This window comes from Poecilia mexicana, unplaced genomic scaffold (assembly GCF_051168715.1).
Source record: "Poecilia mexicana isolate PSO_F unplaced genomic scaffold, ASM5116871v1 scaffold_2, whole genome shotgun sequence".
Taxonomy (NCBI): Eukaryota; Metazoa; Chordata; class Actinopteri; order Cyprinodontiformes; family Poeciliidae; genus Poecilia; species Poecilia mexicana.
The window spans coordinates 15,390,639-15,410,993 of NW_028263371.1; the positions used below are offsets into that span (position 1 = coordinate 15,390,639).

At 42.2% G+C, this 20,355-nt stretch overlaps 2 long non-coding RNA genes across 2 annotated transcripts; both read right to left on the reverse strand.

The window, feature by feature from the left end:
* Window positions 1-13,963: 13,963 nt before the first annotated feature.
* Window positions 13,964-14,573, reverse strand: LOC106912661 (uncharacterized). Its single transcript, XR_015765090.1, has 2 exons — window positions 14,412-14,573; window positions 13,964-14,297 (listed from the first exon to the last, which is right to left on the reverse strand). It is a non-coding gene; the product is annotated as an uncharacterized LOC106912661 (long non-coding RNA).
* A 181-nt stretch (window positions 14,574-14,754) lies between these two features.
* LOC106927252 (uncharacterized) lies at window positions 14,755-16,107 on the reverse strand. The gene is made up of 2 exons (XR_001420259.2): window positions 15,884-16,107; window positions 14,755-15,122 (listed from the first exon to the last, which is right to left on the reverse strand). It is a non-coding gene; the product is annotated as an uncharacterized LOC106927252 (long non-coding RNA).
* Between the last annotated feature and the right edge of the window lie 4,248 nt (window positions 16,108-20,355).

Consider the following 20,355-nt stretch of genomic DNA (forward strand, 5'->3'; position numbering starts at 1 on the left):
AACAGAGGCCTGAGCAGCATGTCAGAACTACAACATGGCGGAACACTCAGTTATTACAGAGGAGGAGTTGGCTGGTATTATAAACAACTTGTGCTTTGAGCATTATATAACTGATTTAACCTGATCACTATTACACATGAAATTAGTGTGGCAATTTCAAATGAAGCTTATTGAAAATTTTCAAAATAAAAGCCTTGACAATTTTTACATCATGTAATTGCTCTTTTTACATACATTTCTGCAAAAAGTTCTGAGCTCAGCGCACACCATTTTTCTCTCATCACTGCAATTACTGTGAATGAGCTACAGATATGAATCGCGGTACTAAATGAGACGACAAATAGCCCTCTCATACGCTTCAAACGGTTTTCGAATACGTATCACGGTTCCCGAATGGAAAGGAGTTGTTCGGACAGCTTTTTGGAGTGAAACTGGCTGGCTCAAACACATAGAATTGTTTCTCCCCCTGTCTGGAGAAACACAGGGGGAGGCTTGATCACTATAGCAACAGAACACAGACAAAAGCCAAACTGCTCCTTAGGACTACAAAAACACCATCTTTGTAGTTCTAAACACGATGGAACACTTTACTACAGAGGCCTGAGCAGAAGGTCGGAAGGTCAACATGGTGGAACCCTCAATCATTACAAAGGAGGGCTGAGCTGGCAGTTAAGAAGTACATAATGGTGGAACTCTGACTTATTACAGAAAGAAGGTGAGCAGAATGTTATAACTACAGACAGGGCAGAATGTTCTGGGCATTATATATGAACTGGTTTAACCCAACCACTGTTAGACATGGGATTAGTGTGGCCATTTAAAATGAAGCTTACTGAAAATTTCAAAATAAAAGCCTGACTATTCCTCTCAGGCCTTTATTATGTTTTTCTCTCAGGTTAGTGCAGAGAGAACTACAGATTTAAATCGCGGTTCCATCGGAGACAAGAAATTGCCCTCTTATATGCTTCAAAAAGTTTTCGGATTGCTCTTATGGATGCTGAACAGTAAGCCGCTTTGATCAGAAAAACTAACTGCTTCAAAGAGTTGCTGCACTCCTCTCATGCTAGTGCAACGCCCTAGGCGTTGCAATAATATTAAGCTTTTTTCGCATTTTTTTTCCTCAGGATAGTGAACTGCCTTGCGCAGCAAGGCAGTTCATTAACATTAGCACAAGATTGTGCACAACATTAGCACAAACTTTAGCATTTTACTGCCCCCACTAGTGCACTGCCTTGCGCAGCAAGGCAGTGCACATCCTAACATCCTAACATCCTACATGAATATTAGTCTTCACGCTAATATTAGCATTTTGGCTTATGCATTAATTTCAACATACTGAATGGTACAGGTGCAGTTTAGTCAACATGTTTCTGACTCACCACAGGTTATTGACTACATTGAAGCTTTCTTTAGCATTAATGCTAATTTTTTGCATCAGAACGCTTGATTAAAAACCGACGGGCACACTTTGGCATGCCCCTTAAAATTTCTGCGGAATTTTCTAGTTATTTATTTATTATTATTCCGTCACCGTTAATGCGGCTCGTATCGCTGCGTGCCCACCCACAAAAGTGGTATCAAAACGTGCGGCTCGGTGCCGAGATGTGAGCTATTATTTTTATTGGGGATCGGAGTTACGATGGCGACGTAAAAAGCGAAAAACGAGCAAAATTTCCAACTGCCGATCTTCGATGAATCTTAGAGTGTAACTGACACCAACTGCCGCTTTTTTAGAGTGAGAAAAAGAGTGGATTTTTGACCCCAAAATAATTTTGAAATCGCTCTCATGGGTGCAAAAATTGGTCTATCGGTATGAAACTCGGTCATGACATTGATACGCATGCCTGCTCCGGTAAAATGTCTTCAAAATTTCTCTAGGGCTGACGGTTTTCTGTCAAGGTGCTTCAGAGCAAAATCAAGTGACAGGGTACCTTCAGGCACTCCACCATTCATTTTCAGACTTTTCTGAAAAATTTCTGAGCTCAGCGCACACCATTTTTCTCTCATCACTGCTATTACTGTGATTGAGCTACAGATATGAATCGCGGTAATAGATGAGATGAGAAATAGCCCTCTCATATGCTTCAAACGGTTTTTGGATCGGACTTACGGAACCTGAACGGGAAGCAGTCGTTCGGACTGCTTTTTCCATTAAAACTGACTGGGCGTCTCATAAAGATAGATAAGTCTGACACACACAGGGCACTTTCATCACTATAGCAACAGAATGCAGAGAGGGAGAACTGCTGGGGTTTGGACTACAAAGACTCTGTAGTTCTAAATATGGCGGAACACTTTAATACAGAGGGCAGAGCAGAAGGTCAGAACTACAACATGGCGGAACACTCAATTATTACAGAGGAGGGCTGAGCTGGCAGTTAGAACTACTTCCTGTTTTGGGCATTATACAGGTGGATTAACCAAACCACTGTTATACATTGGATTAGTGTGGTTATGAAAATTAAGTTTACTGAAAGTTTCAAAATAAAACTCTGAAAATTGCACTGACAAAAGTGCATCGCCGTAGGCGATGCAAAAATGAAAATCTTTTTCTTATGTTTTTTTTCTCAGGATAGTGAACTGCCTTGCGCAGCAAGGCAGTTCATTAACATTAGCATTTCATGGTTGTCTCAAAGATTGAAATCCTTCCCCAGCTTTCTGTCTCACACACACAGCAGTTGGCTGAGGGCCAATCGCTATAGCAACAGAATCCAGAGAAAGGCAAATCTGCTGGTTTGGACTACAAACCAGCAGCCATAACTGCCATAACTGTAGTTCTATCTATGGCCAAGACTCAGTTAAAACAGAGGCCTGAGCAGCATGTCAGAACTACAACATGGCGGAACACTCAGTTATTACAGAGGAGGAGTTGGCTGGTATTATAAACAACTTGTGCTTTGAGCATTATATAACTGATTTAACCTGATCACTATTACACATGAAATTAGTGTGGCAATTTCAAATGAAGCTTATTGAAAATTTTCAAAATAAAAGCCTTGACAATTTTTACATCATGTAATTGCTCTTTTTACATACATTTCTGCAAAAAGTTCTGAGCTCAGCGCACACCATTTTTCTCTCATCACTGCAATTACTGTGAATGAGCTACAGATATGAATCGCGGTACTAAATGAGACGACAAATAGCCCTCTCATACGCTTCAAACGGTTTTCGAATACGTATCACGGTTCCCGAATGGAAAGGAGTTGTTCGGACAGCTTTTTGGAGTGAAACTGGCTGGCTCAAACACATAGAATTGTTTCTCCCCCTGTCTGGAGAAACACAGGGGGAGGCTTGATCACTATAGCAACAGAACACAGACAAAAGCCAAACTGCTCCTTAGGACTACAAAAACACCATCTTTGTAGTTCTAAACACGATGGAACACTTTACTACAGAGGCCTGAGCAGAAGGTCGGAAGGTCAACATGGTGGAACCCTCAATCATTACAAAGGAGGGCTGAGCTGGCAGTTAAGAAGTACATAATGGTGGAACTCTGACTTATTACAGAAAGAAGGTGAGCAGAATGTTATAACTACAGACAGGGCAGAATGTTCTGGGCATTATATATGAACTGGTTTAACCCAACCACTGTTAGACATGGGATTAGTGTGGCCATTTAAAATGAAGCTTACTGAAAATTTCAAAATAAAAGCCTGAATATTCCTCTCAGGCCTTTATTATGTTTTTCTCTCAGGTTAGTGCAGAGAGAACTACAGATTTAAATCGTGGTTCCATCGGAGACAAGAAATTGCCCTCTTATATGCTTCAAAAAGTTTTCGGATTGCTCTTATGGATGCTGAACAGTAAGCCGCTTTGATCAGAAAAACTAACTGCTTCAAAGAGTTGCTGCACTCCTCTCATGCTAGTGCAACGCCGTAGGCGTTGCAATAATATTAAGCTTTTTTCGCATTTTTTTTCCTCAGGATAGTGAACTGCCTTGCGCAGCAAGGCAGTTCATTAACATTAGCACAAGATGGTGCACAACATTAGCACAAACTTTAGCATTTTACTGCCCCCACTAGTGCACTGCCTTGCGCAGCAAGGCAGTGCACATCCTAACATCCTACATGAATATTAGTCTTCACGCTAATATTAGCATTTTGGCTTATGCATTAATTTCAACATACTGAATGGTACAGGTGCAGTTTAGTCAACATGTTTCTGACTCACCACAGGTTATTGACTACATTGAAGCTTTCTTTAGCATTAATGCTAATTTTTTGCATTAGAACGCTTGATTAAAAACCGACGGGCACACTTTGGCATGCCCCTTAAAATTTCTGCGGAATTTTCTAGTTATTATAACAACTTCTTCCATTACCGTTAATGCGGCTCGTACCGCTGCGTGCCCACCCACAAAAGTGGTATCAAAACGTGTGTCTCGATCCCGGCATTGGAGCTATTACTTTTATTGGGGATCGGAGTTACGACGGCGACGTAAAAAGCGAAAAACGAGCGAAATTTCCAACTGCCGAAACCTTAGAGTGTAACTGAAACCAACTGCCGCTTTTTAGAGTGAGAAAAAGAGTGGAATTTTGACCCCAAAATAATTTTGAAATCGCTCTCATGGGTGCAAAAATTGCTCTATTGGTATGAAAGTCGGTCATGACATTGATACGAATGCCTGCTCCGGTAAAATGTTTTCAAAATTTCCCTAGGGCTTATGGTTTTCGGTCCAGGTGCTTCAGAGCAAAGTTTTGGGACAGGATAACTGACGCTCCTCTCCAGTGTTTTACATACATTTCTGAAAAATCTCTGAGCTCAGCGCACACCATTTTTCTCTCATCACTGCAATTACTGTGATTGAGCTACAGATATGAATCGCGGTAATAGATGAGATGAGAAATAGCCCTCTCATATGCTTCAAACGGTTTTTGGATCGGACTTACGGAACCCGAACGGGAAGCAGTCGTTCGGACTGCTTTTTCCATTAAAACTGACTGGGTGTCTCATAAAGATAGATAAGTCTGACACACACAGGGCACTTTCATCACTATAGCAACAGAACGCAGAGAGGGAGAACTGCTGGGGTTTGGACTACAAAGACTCTGTAGTTCTAAATATGGCGGAACACTTTAATACAGAGGGCAGAGCAGAAGGTCAGAACTACAACATGGCGGAACACTCAATTATTACAGAGGAGGCCTGAGCTGGCAGTTAGAACTACTTCCTGTTTTGGGCATTATACAGGTGGATTAACCAAACCACTGTTACACATTGGATTAGTGTGGTTATGAAAATTAAGTTTACTGAAAGTTTCAAAATAAAACTCTGAAAATTGCACTGACAAAAGTGCATCGCCGTAGGCGATGCAAAAATGAAAATCTTTTTTTTATGTTTTTTTTCTCAGGATAGTGAACTGCCTTGCGCAGCAAGGCAGTTCATTAACATTAGCATTTCATGGTTGTCTTAAAGATTGAAATCCTTCCCCAGCTTTCTGTCTCACACACACAGCAGTTGGCTGAGGGCCAATCGCTAGAGCAACAGAATCCAGAGAAAGGCTGCTGGTTTGGACTACAAACCAGCAGCCATAACTGCCATAACTGTAGTTCTATCTATGGCCAAGACTCAGTTAAAATAGAGGCCTGACCAGCATGTCAGAACTACAACATGGCGGAACACTCAATTATTACAGAGGAGGAGTTGGCTGGTATTATAAACTACTTGTGCTTTGAGCATTATATAACTGATTTAACCTGATCACTATTACACATGAAATTAGTGTGGCAATTTCAAATGAAGCTTATTGAAATTTTTCAAAATAAAAGCCTTGACAATTTTTACATCATGTAATTGCTCTTTTTACATACATTTCTGCAAAAAGTTCTGAGCTCAGCGCACACCATTTTTCTCTCATCACTGCAATTACTGTGAATGAGCTACAGATATGAATCGCGGTACTAAATGAGACGACAAATAGCCCTCTCATATGCTTCAAACGGCTTTTGGATCGGACTTACGGAACCCGAACGGGAAGCAGTCGTTCGGACTGCTTTTTCCATTAAAACTGACTGGGTGTCTCATAAAGATAGATAAGTCTGACACACACAGGGCACTTTCATCACTATAGCAACAGAATGCAGAGAGGGAGAACTGCTGGGGTTTGGACTACAAAGACTCTGTAGTTCTAAATATGGCGGAACACTTTAATACAGAGGGCAGAGCAGAAGGTCAGAACTACAACATGGCGGAACACTCAATTATTACAGAGGAGGCCTGAGCTGGCAGTTAGAACTACTTCCTGTTTTGGGCATTATACAGGTGGATTAACCAAACCAGTTACACATTGGATTAGTGTGGTTATGAAAATTAAGTTTACTGAAAGTTTCAAAATAAAACTCTGAAAATTGCACTGACAAAAGTGCATCGCCGTAGGCGATGCAAAAATGAAAATCTTTTTTTTATGTTTTTTTTCTCAGGATAGTGAACTGCCTTGCGCAGCAAGGCAGTTCATTAACATTAGCATTTCATGGTTGTCTCAAAGATTGAAATCCTTCCCCAGCTTTCTGTCTCACACACACAGCAGTTGGCTGAGGGCCAATCGCTATAGCAACAGAATCCAGAGAAAGGCAAATCTGCTGGTTTGGACTACAAACCAGCAGCCATAACTGCCATAACTGTAGTTCTATCTATGGCCAAGACTCAGTTAAAACAGAGGCCTGAGCAGCATGTCAGAACTACAACATGGCGGAACACTCAGTTATTACAGAGGAGGAGTTGGCTGGTATTATAAACAACTTGTGCTTTGAGCATTATATAACTGATTTAACCTGATCACTATTACACATGAAATTAGTGTGGCAATTTCAAATGAAGCTTATTGAAAATTTTCAAAATAAAAGCCTTGACAATTTTTACATCATGTAATTGCTCTTTTTACATACATTTCTGCAAAAAGTTCTGAGCTCAGCGCACACCATTTTTCTCTCATCACTGCAATTACTGTGAATGAGCTACAGATATGAATCGCGGTACTAAATGAGACGACAAATAGCCCTCTCATACGCTTCAAACGGTTTTCGAATACGTATCACGGTTCCCGAATGGAAAGGAGTTGTTCGGACAGCTTTTTGGAGTGAAACTGGCTGGCTCAAACAGATAGAATTGTTTCTCCCCCTGTCTGGAGAAACACAGGGGGAGGCTTGATCACTATAGCAACAGAACACAGACAAAAGCCAGACTGCTCCTTAGGACTACAAAAACGCCATCTTTGTAGTTCTAAACACGATGGAACACTTTACTACAGAGGCCTGAGCAGAAGGTCGGAAGGTCAACATGGTGGAACCCTCAATCATTACAAAGGAGGGCTGAGCTGGCAGTTAAGAAGTACATAATGGTGGAACTCTGACTTATTACAGAAAGAAGGTGAGCAGAATGTTATAACTACAGACAGGGCAGAATGTTCTGGGCTTTATATATAAACTGGTTTAACCCAACCACTGTTAGACATGGGATTAGTGTGGCCATTTAAAATGAAGCTTACTGAAAATTTCAAAATAAAAGCCTGAATATTCCTCTCAGGCCTTTATTATGTTTTTCTCTCAGGTTAGTGCAGAGAGAACTACAGATTTAAATCGTGGTTCCATCGGAGACAAGAAATTGCCCTCTTATATGCTTCAAAAAGTTTTCGGATTGCTCTTATGGATGCTGAACAGTAAGCCGCTTTGATCAGAAAAACTAACTGCTTCAAAGAGTTGCTGCACTCCTCTCATGCTAGTGCAACGCCGTAGGCGTTGCAATAATATTAAGCTTTTTTCGCATTTTTTTTCCTCAGGATAGTGAACTGCCTTGCGCAGCAAGGCAGTTCATTAACATTAGCACAAGATTGTGCACAACATTAGCACAAAATTTAGCATTTTACTGCCCCCACTAGTGCACTGCCTTGCGCAGCAAGGCAGTGCACATCCTAACATCCTAACATCCTACATGAATATTAGTCTTCACGCTAATATTAGCATTTTGGCTTATGCATTAATTTCAACATACTGAATGGTACAGGTGCAGTTTAGTCAACATGTTTCTGACTCACCACAGGTTATTGACTACATTGAAGCTTTCTTTAGCATTAATGCTAATTTTTTGCATTAGAACGCTTGATTAAAAACCGACGGGCACACTTTGGCATGCCCCTTAAAATTTCTGCGGAATTTTCTAGTTATAGACTGATGTTTCTCATCCTTTATTTATGTTATATATGATGACTTTCTGCACAACTAATGAAAAAGATGGCACTTAGCATTAGAACAGTTACAGTAGACCAAAAAGAAAAACATCTTAAAAAATTCCATCAGAATACATGATTTATTAAATATGACTATACATTATTATACATAGATTTCTTCTGATTGTCATGATGGGTTTGACTGATTTTACCCACATGCAAGAACACCAAGAGAGGGTGTAAAAATGAATGATTTATTTACAATGGCAACAGATAAAGAAACAGGTCCAGGGACTGCTCGGCTGCTCTCGGAGCACTGAGGAGACAAGGGGACGGTGGTGAGTTCAGGTACCGGGAAACGGGAGTTGTGAATGAGTACGGATAAACTTACTGGCTTGTGTGTTCAAAAACAGCTTGGAGGGGGATAACTGGTGGTAGGAAGAGGTGGCGTTGGAGGGTGGACAGGACGGCTTATCTTTGAAGGCGGCTGGGTGTGGGTGGAACGGCCGGTCGGAAGCTTCAGACTTGCAGGTAACCAGAAAACAGATGACCAGACTTGGATGGATCCTGTGGGGGGGCAGGGAAAAAAAATCCACAATTAGGAAGGCTTCGAGATACTGGAATTACTGGCAGATTTCACACAAAGAAACTTGGAGCAGAACTCCGAGGGGCTGGAGGTACCATCAACGGTGACACTCTGGCGTCGAAGTACTGGCATTCCACCCTTCTTATGCTGCCGACAATTACCCGATCAGCCTCCGGTGTGAGAGTGATGTCATCCCAGAAAAAGCAGTCTGCACCTCTAACTCCATCTAGTGGGGAGACAGCTCAGCAACCCAAAACCTAACAGTACCCCCCCCTCAACGGTCGCCACCTGGCAGCCGAGAAGAGCAAGAAGGAATAGAGGACAGATAATCTGAAATCATGGTCGGGTCCAAAATAAAGGAGCCAGGGACCCACATGCGATCCTCCGGACCGTAGCCCTCCCAATCAACAAGATACTGCCAACCACGACCTCGCCAACGGGAGTCCACAATCCGGCAGACAGTGTAGGCGGGATGGCCGTTGATATCTCGGGGGGGAGGTGGAGACTCAGGAGGGGAAAGGTCGCTGGTCTTTACAGCCTTCAACTGAGAGACGTGAAAAGTGGGATGGATGCGGAGTGTGGCCGGAAGACGGAGGCGAACGGCAGACGGACTGATAACTGACTCCACCTCGAAAGGACCGATAAACCTGGGGGAAAGCTTCTTAGACATGGACTTGAGTGCAATATCACGAGTCGACAGCCAAACCCTTTGTCCGGGGCTGTAGGCGGGCGCGGGGAGCCGCCTGCGGTCAGCAAACCTCTTATTGCGGAGGGAGGTATTATTAAGGTCTCCAGATGTTCTTACAGCGGCGGATGTGATGTTGAACGGATGTTACAGAGATGGAAGATTCGTCAGAAGAAAGCAGCGGCGGCTGATAACCTATGGAGGCTTCAAACGGAGACAGACCAGTGGCAACAGAAACGTGATAGTTGTGTGCATACGCCACCCATGGCAGGAACCGACTCCAATCTGACGGGTTGGCGGAGGTGAAACAGCGAAGAGCAGACTCAAGTTCTTGGTTGAGCCTCTCCACTTGACCATTAGTCTGAGGATGATAGCCAGATGTTAGTGCGACCTTAGCATTGAGTGCGGAACAAAACTGCTTCCAGATGTGGGAGACAAACTGCGGGCCCCTGTCTGATAAAATCTCCACTGGAGAACCATGAAGACGGAACACATGTTTCACCAGGAGCTGGGCAGTCTGGTAGGCCGTGGGGAGTTTTCTGAGGGCAACCAGGTGAAAGGCCTTGGAAAAACGGTCAATGATGGAGAGAATAGTTGTCATACCTTTGGAGGGGGGGAGGTCGGTAACGAAGTCAATGGCAATATGTGACCACGGACGTCTCGGGATGGACAGAGGCTGGAGTAGTCCAGCAGGGGGTTGGTGGGTGGGTTTATTTCTAGTACAGACTGCACATGCTTGAACAAACTCCTTGACATCTTTATGGAGAGATGCCCACCAGAACCTGTGGTTAACAAGAGCAATAGTTCGGCTCGTACCTGGGTGTGCAGAAAACTTGGAAGCGTGGATCCATTGAAGAAAACGGGCTCGGACGGACGAAGGAACGTAAATCCTCCCGGGGGGACAATTCTCCGGAATGAGCTCTGACTGCTGGGCCTGCCTAATGATGTCCTCCATCTCCCAGGATACTGCCGCCACTGTACAGCTAGGAGGTAGGATACCTGTCGGGGTCTTTTCAGAGTCCTCAGGTGCATAAAGACGGGATAGCGCATCAGGCTTAGTGTTGCGAGAACCTGGGCGGTAAGAAATGGAAAGGTTAAATCTTGAAAAAAAAAGGGACCAGCGGGATTGGCGTGGGTTAGTTCTTTTGGCTGAGCGGAGGCAAGAAAGGTTCTTATGATCTGTCCAAACTAAAACTGGATGCTCCGCCCCCTCCAACCAATGCCGCCACTCCTCCAATGCCAGCTTAATAGCTAGTAGCTCCCGGTCTCCTACGTCATAGTTGCGTTCTGATGGAGACAGCCTGCGGGAAAAAAAGGCACACGGGTGAGTTTTATGATCAGAGTCGGAGATCTGTGACAAGACTGCGCCAACCCCTGAATCAGAGGCGTCCACCTCCACGATAAATTGCTTAGCTGTGTCTGGCTGGATGAGGATTGGAGCCTGGGAAAACAGAGACTTGAGTTTAGAAAATGCTGCTTCAGCGGCAGGAGACCAGTGGAAGGGAGTCTTAGTAGAGGTAAGGGCAGTTAGCGGTACGGCTGTTTGGCTGTAGTTACGGATGAATCTCCGGTAAAAGTTTGCAAAGGTCAAAAATCTCTGTAACTGTTTCCGAGTCTGGGGAGTGGGCCAGTCCAAGACTGCTTTGATCTTCTCTTCCGTTGGCCGTACCTGTCCGCCCTCAAGGATGAACCCCAAAAAGGAGACTGATGATTTGTGGAACTCGCATTTCTCAGCCTTAACATAAAGTTTATTCTCCAGAAGCCTTTGTAAAACAAGTCGGACATGCTGCTTGTGTTCGGCCAGGGATCTTGAGTAAATGAGGATGTCATCTAAATACACAAAAACAAAGATGTTCAGGAAATCACGGAGAACATAATTGACTAAAGCTTGGAAACAGGCTGGAGCATTGCATAAATCAAAGGGCATGACCAGGTACTCGAAATGACCAATAGGAGTCTTAAAAGCCGTTTTCCATTCATCACCCTCCTTAATTCGCAGGAGGTGGTAAGCATTACGTAAGTCCAGTTTGGAAAAAACGGTTGCACCATGAACAGGTTCAAAAGCAGAAGATAACAGAGGCAGGGGATACTTGTTTTTGACAGTGATCTGATTTAAACCTCTGTAATCTATGCAGGGTCTGAGAGTCCCATCCTGTTTCCCCACAAAAAAAACCCCTGCCCCCAATGGGGAAGAGGACGGACGGATAATACCTGCAGCCCAAGATTCCTTAATGTATTTCTCCATCGTTTCACGCTCCGGGCGAGAGATGTTGTACAAACGGCTCGATGGTAAAGGAGCTCCGGGCAGTAACTCAATGGAGCAGTCATAAGGGCGGTGAGGAGGGAGGGAACAGGCCTTGGTTTTACTGAATACCTGTGCAAGGTCATGATATTCAACGGGAACGGATGAAAGATCAGGAGGGTCAGCCTCTTGACTGGCAGCCGGAGGTGGACCTGGGGGGATGGCAGAACGGAGACAAGAGGAATGACAATGATTAGACCAGGATTCAATACGTTTCTTTGACCAGCAGATTCGTGGATTGTGGAGTGTTAACCAGTCAAAACCCAGAACCACGGGAGCATTGGCAGATGGAAAAACAAAAAATGACATATGTTCACTGTGGTTTCCAGAAATAACTAAAGGTAATGGCTTGGTTCTGTGAGAGATCTTGGGCAGGGATTTACCATCCAGTGTGGAAACAAGAATAGGAGATGGTAAAGGGATGGTCTATATACCTAGCTGTTTAACTAGTTCAGAATCGATCAGAGTTTGTTCACAACCAGAATCTATCATGACGCACAGGGAAATATGTTTACTACTGTTATGCCCCCCCCCTTCGTGAGGAGGAGGGGAGTAACACGACAACCATAAAAACTTGACAGAGCCCGAGTGAATGTTGTAAAAAGAAGGGATTTATTGATAACAAAAATCCCAGAAGGCTCACACAAACTGTGGGGGAGAAAGGGGCGGTTAGGTGGTGCCAAATCAAAGAAAATAATCAAACAAAACAGGGCCTAACTACCATATGTGCTAAAGAAACAAAAGAAAACAAAAATCCTGCCTATCTAATCTAACAAAAAGTTTCCACCAAAACTTTACATGGGTGGCACCCACCTACTTACCTAGTGTGTCTAACAGAAAAAACACCTACGTGATGAAATGTACAGGGTACCCCAAACTTACCTCACCCTCTAACTCCCACCACAAACCTTCACACAAAGAGCAACCAGTCATGCGTCAGGTAACAAAGCCAGTTCTCGCCAGATCTCCAGCTGGGCTGCTTAAATAAGGCCTCCCTGGATGCTGATTGGCCCATGGTTGATGAGGATCAATCAGGGGAGATTGATACCAGCTTTCCCTAGTACCTGTGAAGAGACAAAGGGGGAGGGGAAAGAGAAACAGCCTGGCAGGCATGTAACACTACCATAACACAGATCAGCAGGAAGTTGTAGGCGAGGAATATTGTCTTCACCCTTTTGACCCAACAGGTTCCTCACCTTCACTGATGGGTCCTGGAGTTTGACTTCTTAGGACAATTAGCGACGAAGTGACCCAGACCTCCACAGTACAGGCAGAGCCGATTCGTCATGTGCTTTCGGCGCTCCTCTGGGGAGAGCCGAGTATTGCCGATATGCATGGGCTCAGGCTCGGACTGGAACGGCTGCGACAGCGGGGGTGAGACAGGAGCAGCGCTGCTAACAAACACAGACCTTCGATTTCTCTCCTTATTTCTTGAACGAATCCGGTTGTCGATTCGCACTGTCAATTTAATAAGATCCTCCAGCGTCTCAGGCTCGTCTAGCGTGGTTAACTCATCCTTAATTGACTCATTTAAGGCATGAAAGTAGGCACTCTTTAAAGCTGGAGCGTTCCAACTGGAGGCTGCCGCTTTAATGCGGAAATCAATGGCAAATTCAGCTACAGATCTTTGCCCCTGCTTCAAACTCCATAAATCACGAGAATTAGACGTCTTGTCTGGGTCATAACAGAAGATCTGTCTAAACTCCTTCAAAAATTCTTGAAATGTAATCCCAAAGTTAGTGGGATCCGGAAACTTGGCTTCCGCCCAGTCTAAGGCTTTCCCTGACAAATGTGAGAGTACGAAAGCTATTTTTGCCCCGTCATGGGCAAAGCTCCGTGGGGAACTGTTAAATGCCAAAGAACACTGCATGATAAAGCCACGACATCTGCTAGGTTCTCCGTCAAACCTCTCCGGAGTGGGAAAACGGATGTCGGAAAAGGTGGAACGGGTCTCAGGAACTGGATCCGGAGCAGGCGCGGAAGGTGGAACAGGAGGCTGTGGATTTTGCTGTGATGTTTGCAAAAAATTAGCTATTTCATCCAGGCGTTTATTGGTTTCAGACTGAATAGAACTCAGTTTTCTCAATGCGGCTTCATGAGTCTCCAAAGGGCTTTGTTGATCAGCGAGGGCTCGCCTAATGGTGTCTGCGGGGTTAATGTTTTGGCCAGAGTGTTCTGTCATGATGGGTTTGACTGATTTTACCCACATGCAAGAACACCAAGAGAGAGGGTGTAAAAATGAATGATTTATTTACAATGGCAACAGATAAAGAAACAGGTCCAGGGACTGCTCGGCTGCTCTCGGAGCACTGAGGAGACAAGGGGACGGTGGTGAGTTCAGGTGCCGGGAAACGGGAGTTGTGAATGAGTACGGATAAACTTACTGGCTTGTGTGTTCAAAAACGGCTTGGAGGGGGATAACTGGTGGTAGGAAGAGGTGGCGTTGGAGGGTGGACAGGACGGCTTATCTTTGAAGGCGGCTGGGTGTGGGTGGAACGGCCGGTCGGAAGCTTCAGACTTGCAGGTAACCAGAAAACAGATGACCAGACTTGGATGGATCCTGTGGGGGGGCAGGGAAAAAAAATCCACAATTAGGAAGGCTTCGAGATACGGGAATTACTGGCAGATTTCACACAAAGAAACTTGGAGCAGAACTCCTAGGGGCTGGAGGTACCATCAACGGTGACACTCTGGCGTCGAAGTACTGGCGTTCCACCCTTCTTATGCTGCCGACAATTACCCGATCAGCCTCTGGTGTGAGAGTGATGTCATCCCAGAAAAAGCAGTCCGCACCTCTAACTCCATCTAGTGGGGAGACAGCTCAGCAACCCAAAACCTAACACTGATTTGCTTTTTTGTCTAATCAGAACTTGAAAAATATATTTTAATACCATCAAAGACATCATAATAATTCACCTCAGGTGTTGAACTTCATTATCCTTATGTTTTATACATATAATGTTTAAAATAATTTGTTTTGTTACCGAGAACAAAAAAAAAATATATATATATATATATTATTTTAGAAAGTCGATATGTAGCTGTTTCACAGTATATCAGTCCTGAAGTGACGAATTATTTTCTCTCTGCTTTTGCATTTTGATATAGTTCAATCTCCTTTTCCTTTTTTAATTTTGATTTACTTTCCTCCTTTTTTCTCTTTCGGCTGGTCTTGCTTACTCTTTTTTTTGTTTTAAAAATTGAACAGTTTGATCCGCTGCCTTGTCATTTTGTGAACATTCCAACAACCCTGGTACAGATTCATGAAACAGAACATGAACATCTAAGTCAACATTATCATTTGTTTCAGACCAATACTTCCCAAGAGTTGGATAATCAGGATCTCTGGTGTGATGCATCAAAACCAGGATGATACCTTTATCATCTGTTGAAACAAGGAAGAAATGCTCAACGTTTGACCTCGATGCCATTAGAAGAGATTTTTGTAGTTCAAAATTTTCCTTAATTTATCAATCTCAAAAATCTGAAAATTCAGTACCTTCACACATGCAAGTTATGAAAACATCCAAGATTTTATTCAGGGTTTTAATGAGCTGGTCTAAAATGTTTGACCAGCTCATTAAACCTGCAGTAGATCAAATCACTTCTTCAAGGTTTTGATTGATCAACTTGAAATTTGGTGAGTTTTCTCATAAGGCATGGAGGATCTAGAGTTACTGATGTTTCTCATCTCCTGACTTTTGTAATATTGTTGAAGCAGCAGGACCACACTTCAAAATATAACTTCAATCCCCTACAAAGAGACATGAAACCTTCTGTGATTGGTCACATCTGGTTCTAACACAACTCAGTGGTCAAAAGCTGACATCACCTAAACTCTGAGAACAGGTTCTGAATCCAGCCTCCTACAGATCTTCAGTCAAACAATTGGTGGATGTGGCCTAATTCATTTGTAGTGTAAAAGCAATAAAACAATGCCAAGGAATTCTAAGATCTAGATTATGAAATTTACTGCAAAAATGTAGCGTCTCAAGACCTACAGAAAAGTATCTCTGAGCCCCAGAAAAGAAAAACATGATGTACTGCAACTTAGTGTAGATTTACGACAACAAAGTTTGGTAAGATATTCTTGATTTTTTTATGTTTTAAATATGTAATACATAAAAATAATTTATATTTTCATACGTTTTGCTTTGTCCATGGCAGCTTCCACATCTGATCCAACACGGGACGTGATGGGACAGAAAACAACGAGGGGGTGTTTCTGCTTCTTTCTGATTATTTTCTTGAGCTTCTTCTCAACTTGTTCCTTCAAAGCTCCATCTGCCCCAAAGGTTTCACCTGTAATGAGAATCTGAACACACAGAGAAACAACAAGGGGAAATGATGATAGAAAACAATGCTGACAACAGGTTTTCCATGAAGAGAGTTGCAGGTCTGCCTACAAATCTGGTCCAAGGCAAGATAAGAAAAAGAATGATGTCGTGTCTCTGCTTGTTTACAGCTGTTACCTTAGACTCCTCCTTAGGCTCCTTCTTGTGATTCTCCTGTTTTATTGGTGCTTCACCATCTGGGTGGGTCTTGTTGCTCCTATCTGAGCCATTTATGAAAAAATAAAAGAGCATAAAAATGAATAGTTACATATAATCATTCAATGTCAGTTTCATATTTGTATGAACTGAGATCCTCACTCACTAGTCATATTCTCCATCTTGTAGTTTCCTAGCACAAATAAAAACACATTAACATTAATAGATCCATCCATCCATACATCGATCCGTCCGTCCGTCCGTCCGTCCATCCATCCATCCATCCATCCATTTTAGTGCTTTTAGAAGTACAGTGGCTGTTAAAAGTATTCATATCCATTGAACTTTTCCATATATATTTTTTTACATTGTAACCAGAAACATGAATACATTTGTTTGTTTATAAACATATTTAATTGGAATTTAATGTGGAAGATTTCACTCTTTCTTGTGAAACGTTATCCCCTGAGCTCTCACGTCAACTGTCAGTCAATACGGAGAAAAATATCCGGCAGTGCTGAGGCTTCTGCTACAATCGATTGTAGCCCCACAGGCACACCCACTAGAATGAAACAAACACACCCAAGCACAACGCTTTCATTCTGTTAGCTGAGAGGTCGCGACAAAGGCAGTTCTATGTTTTTTAAGCAAGCAGAGTCGGAGCAGAGACTAATTAAATAGTCATAGTTATATTAATATATAATGTAATATATAATACATTGATTAATATAGTTATATTAATAGTTTTTATTAGAGGAGAAGTTTTGAGTACAAGCGTTACACGTGTTGAGAACCGCAGTGAATGTGGTTTCAAGTTGGATATTCGATATTCGAGCTCCGCGGAGTAAGCGGCGTTTAGCTCAAGGTTGATCCTTTATGAACGCTACTCTCGGCCAGCGGGTCTCCACCGCTCCCGGCCCAAGCGCCCGAAGGTTCACTTAGGGACTATCAACAAATTACCGAACCAAAAACTCCTGTCAGAAAAATGTTAATAAGTGCCTTGAACTGTGAACAACTGAGTAATTGTCAGAAATAATTCATACTTTTACATGAGACACAATATCATCTCTTAAATTTTAAAGTCATATAAAATATTTGTAATAATTTTAATATTAAATAATATAATGTTTTCTTCAATAGCTTCCAGGTCATGTGACCTATTGACTCAAAATCACTTCTAACTAATTCTACTAGTCTCTATAGATGGGGCACAAACATTTGTTTTCCATTTTTAGCCATTTAAATTTTTTTTATGATTTATTTTGTCAAAATTGAGTGTTTTTCTTTAATAGCTTCCAGGTCATGTGACCAATTGACTCAAAATCACTTTGAAATTATTATACTAGTCTCTATAGATGGGGCACAAACTTTTGTTTTCCATTTTCACTCACTTGATATTTTTTAACAATATTTTTCGTCATAATTGAGTGTTTTTTGTCAATAGCTTCCAGGTCATGTGACCTGCTGACTCAAAATCACTTTCAAATAATTATACTAGTCCCTATAGATGGGGGACAAACACTTGTTTTGCATTTTTAGCCATTTTCCATTTTTTAGGAATTTTTTTGGTCTAAATTGAGTGTTTTTCTGCAATAGCTTCCAAGTCTCGTGGCCCATGGACCCAGAACCAGTGTGAAATTGTTCTAGTATCCAATATAGACGAGGCACAATCATTTGTTCCCTAATATAACTAATTTTTTTTTTTTTTTTAGCAATTTATTTGTCAAAATTTAGTATTTTCCTTCAATAGCTTCCAGGTCTTGTGACCCATTTACCCAGAACCAGTGTGAAATTGTTCTACCAGTCAGCATAGATGAGGAACACTCATTTATATTCAATTTGAGTCATTTTTACAATTTGGGTATTTTTATATTATCATTTAGGTCATCAATCAATCAATCAAATTTTATTTGTACAGCACATTTCACCATCAAGGCATTTCAAAATCCTTTATGTAATAAAAACACAAAAGCACACAGTCATGCAACATAGAATAAAAAATGAAAACATTACATTAAGTCAAGAGCCGTCATTAAATTTGTAATTGATTACATTTCAAAAATAACTTTTTTTAGTTTTTAGTTAAGATTTAAGGACGTCAGTGTTTCAGCTGTTTTACAGTTTTCTGGAAGTTTGTTCCAAATTTGTGGTGCATGGAAGCTGAATGCTGCTTCTCCTTGTTTGGTTCTGGTTCTGGATGCAGAGCAGAACCAGAAGACCTGAGGGGTCTGGAAGGTTGATACAACAACAGATCTTTAATGTATTGTGGTGCTAAATTGTTCAGTGATTTATAAACTAACAACAGTATTTTAAAGTCTATTCTATGAGCTACAGGGAGCCAGTGCAGGGACTTCAAAACTGGTGTTATATGAGAACACGTGCAGGAGTTCTCACTAAACTGTGACCCAATTACTCAAAATCAATGTAAAATTGTTTTAGTAGACTGGAGAGATGAGGTATGCTAATTTTTAATTCATTTTGACCCATTTTATTATTTTTTTAGGCAATTTTATATTTAAAAAATATATTTCCTATTTTAGGCTGCCACCTTATCGTGATGAAAGGGTTTGAGTGTCGAAGTGACTCTAGGAGTTATGCTGTCAGGGGCTTCATACTCCTTGTAGGGTCACCCAATGCTAGAGGTCGTAGGTCATGAACCATACACAGAGCAGCCCAAAGACCCTTTATGAAGAGCACAATCAATGGATACAGTGTCCCCTCACCTGGATGCAGGTCACCAGGGCACCACCCTGGTGCCTGGAGTTGGTGCTCCTTGGCAAGCATCTGTGCTTGAAAAAACACATGGAGTCTGGCCAGGCTCAACCCAAAGTGGGTTCACCTTCCCATGGGCTCACCGCCTGTGGGAGGGGCCAAAAGGGCTGGGTGCAATGTGGGATGTTAGAAGGCCGAGGGAGGGGACCTTGGCCATCTGACCCTGGGCGATAGACTTTTTATCACTGGGCATGGAAAGTCACCAACCTCTGGTGTGTGAGGTTGAGAGGTTCTAACTAGAAATAGTGTAGGAGCTGAAATACTATTTAAAGGAGTTGTTTTCTGGAAAGACTTTGGCCTCGAACTGGGTCACTTTGACCCGACTCCTTTCCTTCCGTTTGCGTGCGAAGCGCAAATGGAGCCAGAATTTACTGGGAAGGATGTCTGTTTGTGCAAGATAAAATCAACAATTTGAGATAAATTGTCCTATTCAGCAATTCTGAAATGGAGCAGATGTTGAGTTCGTGAGGTCCAAAATATTTTAAAGGTCGCCCAATACACACTCAGTATAAAGCGTGCCAGAATCTTTCTGCAAAACAACAGTTGCACGCCATTGGTTGAAACTTTCCAGCACACACCAATGGAAATGGAAATGTATAAAAGGAACGAGGTGTTAGAATGAGTGAGAGATTTTTTTGACAACGACAATGAAGATTTTTGAGAAACTGTAATGAGGTATCCGTGGTAGTGTAATAAATCTCCGGCTCGTCTATGGCCTAGCAGCACGAACTTCGTCTCTGTGCGTTATTTACTTTACTTAGATATTTAAGAGTATAGCCACCTTTCAATTCCTCAATAATAGTTAGTCTCATCTCACTGTATCACTTGAGACGACAGCCATGTGTTAATTAATGGAACATTAAAGTTAATTAATGGAACATTAATTAACAATCTGATATGCAGTAAGATAATGTAATGTTTCAGTTGTTGGCTGTGTTTCTATAACTTTGTATTTTTTGTTTTTATGGTGTAAAGCTCTTTGAAATGCCTTGTTGTTGAAATGTGATATATAAATAAAATTTGATTAGATTTTTTGATTTGGGTGTTTTCTGTCCGAGGCCACGTTCTGGGCAACCAGGGTTTTGAAGGGATTGTTAAGAGAGGAAAAATTCTTGAACTTTAAAAACCTTTTGACTCGTTAAATCCTCTCTTATACCCGGGTTCAGAAAAATGCTGTGCGCAAAGACTGAGATCACGCAGAGATAACAGCGTCACAATAATCAGCATTTATTCAAGACAGATGCATACTATGACCAGACAAACACATCACATAACATCAGAAACCTCAGAGCACAAACAACACATGAATTTACCTGAGAGAGAAAAAGACAAAAGATGGAAACGACAAACGAAAAG